This window comes from Dreissena polymorpha, chromosome 3 (genome assembly GCF_020536995.1).
Source record: "Dreissena polymorpha isolate Duluth1 chromosome 3, UMN_Dpol_1.0, whole genome shotgun sequence".
In the NCBI taxonomy this organism is placed as follows: Eukaryota; Metazoa; Mollusca; class Bivalvia; order Myida; family Dreissenidae; genus Dreissena; species Dreissena polymorpha.
In genome coordinates this window covers 132,905,002-132,908,609 of record NC_068357.1, presented here as the reverse complement: position 1 = coordinate 132,908,609, position 3,608 = coordinate 132,905,002, and positions in this window count along the sequence as shown.

Sequence of the window (3,608 nt, the reverse complement as noted above, 5' to 3'; positions counted from 1 at the left end):
TCAACCCTTACAGGGCTTAATTCACCGCAAGTAACCCCTAAAAAACACTGGAAAAGGTTTAATACAGATTAATTCGGATAAAAAAGGGTGAAAACGGAATAACGGGTTATTTTTTAGGGCTTCTAAAGAGATTAATCCCGGAACAAAATCCCTAACCCCACTAAAAGAACTATAGAATACACAGATTGGACACTGTCGTCTTCACTACGTCGCGATAATATCTAACGGCGGACGCGAGTCACGTGACATTGATTTTGGAGATGCCGGTGTACCAGTAGATTCTTCTCCGTTCCAGCTACTGTCGGCCATTTTGTTTTTAAGCAATCAATTATGGGCAAAGTATGTCGCCTCAAACACACATATTGAATATTTTTTTGTGTAAATAAAAATGAGTTTTTATTTTCTTTGTTGATAATGCTTCAGGTTTTGGTAGTTATTATTCTTACGTATTATTAATTTATCGGAATTTGAAAGAAACCAATGGATTTGTTCATTTTCGATAATTTTTGAAAAATTGAAAGGTCCAAACGATTTTTCAAAGACTTCTTCATTTCTCATCACAGATTGATTAAGTAAGATGGTTATGATAGGTGAGATGTTCATCTAGGTATGATTTTTAAAAAATAGACGAAAATAAGGCATTTTAAAGGATTTTGCCTTTGGACAATTTTATACTGTTATTTCATTCAATCATTTTCACACTTGTCGCTAAAGTGGTTTGTTGTTGTTTTTTTAACTTTTCTATTTCTCATCCCAAATCGTTGAAGTATGATTTTTATGCTAGGAGAGATATTAATCTAAGTATAAATTACAAAAACGTAGAAGAAAATGTTCAATTTAAAGGATTTGGCCTTATACAATGTTGGTACAATTTTAAGCTCTTTTCTTCTTTTGTACACGATTGCTGTCAAACGTGTTTTTGTTCTTTTTGATAAACTTTTTCATCCCAAATAGATAAAGTCAGATTTGTATGCTTGGTGATATGTTTATCTAGGTTTGAATTACACAAACTGGAGGAAAATGTTCATTTAAAAGGATTTTGGCCTTGTACAAAGTTGGTACAATGTTTAGCTCTTATACCCTATTGTACACACCTGTCGTCAAACGTGCTTTGGTTCATTGTGAAAACCTTTGCCATTTTCATACAAACATAACATCTTCTTCAGTTCGCTAATTGATCCGACAATTAACACGCGCGTGAAATGTTGTTTTTTTTTCTTTTCGCGAAATCCTAGTCCATGACACTTAGAGCTTTTATTAATTACCAATAGAAAAAAACTTGGTTACAAACACAACTTTAATAACCTATAACTCATGAATAAGATCTAAATAAAAAATTGAGAATTAAAAAATTGAAAAAAATCACAGAATTAATATTGAAATAAGACTAACTGAAACCGTTTTTGGATCGAACGATCATAACATTTATTATACTGTAATGTTGTTTTTATCAGAGACCTAGAGCTATGCGTCCACATATATCTATCCGTTTTGAAATAATATTATTTTATAAGGTTTACAATGTTTGAATTAAAAATGTATACAAGAAAAGTTTATCAGCAAAAGCCTTTCAAATAAATTATTCAACGGCATTCTCGCCGCGATTTGGAAATTCTTATAGCGCTATTACTTCAACAATCGCGGCATTATAAATTCTTATTTTAGGTTAATAGAATCGAGATTTTGTAAAAGCATAACTTCTCACGTTTCTATGAAACTTTATTTTATAAAAATCGGATCATTATTGACCAAGTTACAGCCGCCTTTCTATAGCATCTATAACATTTTCGCATAACTTTGCTCGATACTCGTAGCCGTTGCTACTGGACACGTCGCTATCTTATCGCAATCGTGATAAATCGGCTATCTTCGGACTCCTCCGATTGATTTATGGAATAAATGGTCTACTGATCCAAAGTGTTCTTATCAGTTTCTCGACCACGTGACCCCGCCGCGAGATAGCCCGATAAGGCGCGAAGTTTCCAATGTGTATTCTATAGGTTACGTATGCGCAATTAATTTCCTTCTATAGTACATACAAAATAGTTGATGTTCGACATCAATTTTTACCATGACCGAGCGTTTCAACACTATATCATCATACATCATTGGAAAGATAAATGCATATTCTTTTGAGAAAAATGCATGCCATCGAATTCTATGTGTTGTAACTCAAAATATTTACCTTAGAATAGGCACACCAGTTTTGACACATGTAGAGGCGACCATTTTTATTCAAATAGTATGACCTACTTTCAAAGCCGGGAACCATCAACAGAAAAAGAAGAGCACAAAAATGGCTTTTTTCTTATTGCTTACAAATATACCTTCAAATTAATACCAAAAACAACCATTTGCATTCTATTTTACAAATCCTAGGCAGCATTCACTGAACAATGTGTGCTATATATCAAATTGACTGCATGTAACCCTGTAAACAGGAGTTCCGGTTTGGGGTTATGTGACTTATAGGTCTTTGCCCCACTGTAGTATGCTTTTAACTTGCGCTTTTATCTCAGCTTTCAGTTATTTGTACTCGCTGCGTGTACTGGTTAGAGAACTGACATATTTCGGTACCAGACTGCTTAAATTTGTAAACATTTCGTACAGTTTAAGTTGTCTTAAACGATGGGCACAGCAGTTAAATAACTTCATGGTATAAAAAGGTTGAAATATAATGTATTCCGATATGTTTGATAAACTATATTTAGCATTTTTTCGCGCACAAAACATTGCTAAGTGTTAAGCTAAATATTACAAGAGACTAGTTGCATGCTTGAAATTAGAATAAAACAAGAATAAAATTAAAGAAAGAAAAACAGTAACACTCAACTGGGCTCGAACCACTGACCCCTGGAGTAAAAGTATATCGCTTAGACCACTCGGCCAGCCGTACTCATACAATTAATTATGTATTTTATACTTTATGTAAGCATTACTAAGCAATCCTCGTAATCACAAAATATAACGACAAAAACAGAACTCCCCAAATAACTCAACTGTTTGGCGTTACAACGCTTTATAATTTTCAGGTTTATAAATCGTCAAAAGATGCATATAATGGCTATTTTAGAGCATGGTAAATGCTCAGTATAACTGTTTCCTCACAAATATCATAACTACAACGAAAATTTGCGAATCTGAAACAATTATTTTTTTATTTTGTTTATTTAGCAAAACGTGGAAAGGCCAATTTTATACGTGATTACCTGAACATCATGTATATCTTGCAATATGAACATTTCAGTATTATGCTGAATAAGTGATGCTGTTTACATTGTACACATATTTTCCGTTCTCATTCAGCGATGACAAATAAAAACAATGTTACACACATTCTGACAAACGAAAAGTGTCAGTAAAATAATGGTCAGCCTATTCACAGCAGAAAAAAGCTCTTTTAATATACATAGAACTATTTTCGGTGAATGGCGCTCAAACTTCATAATGATTAATGGTTATTTCGTAATTTATTTAAAAATAATGATCGGGATTCTGTTAAAATTATGTTTCATCTAATTGCGTTTGGGCAATCGTGTATAGTATCTGTTATGCCCGTTAAGACTACGTATTTAGTAATTATAAAGATTTCCTTTTTTATTTTAATT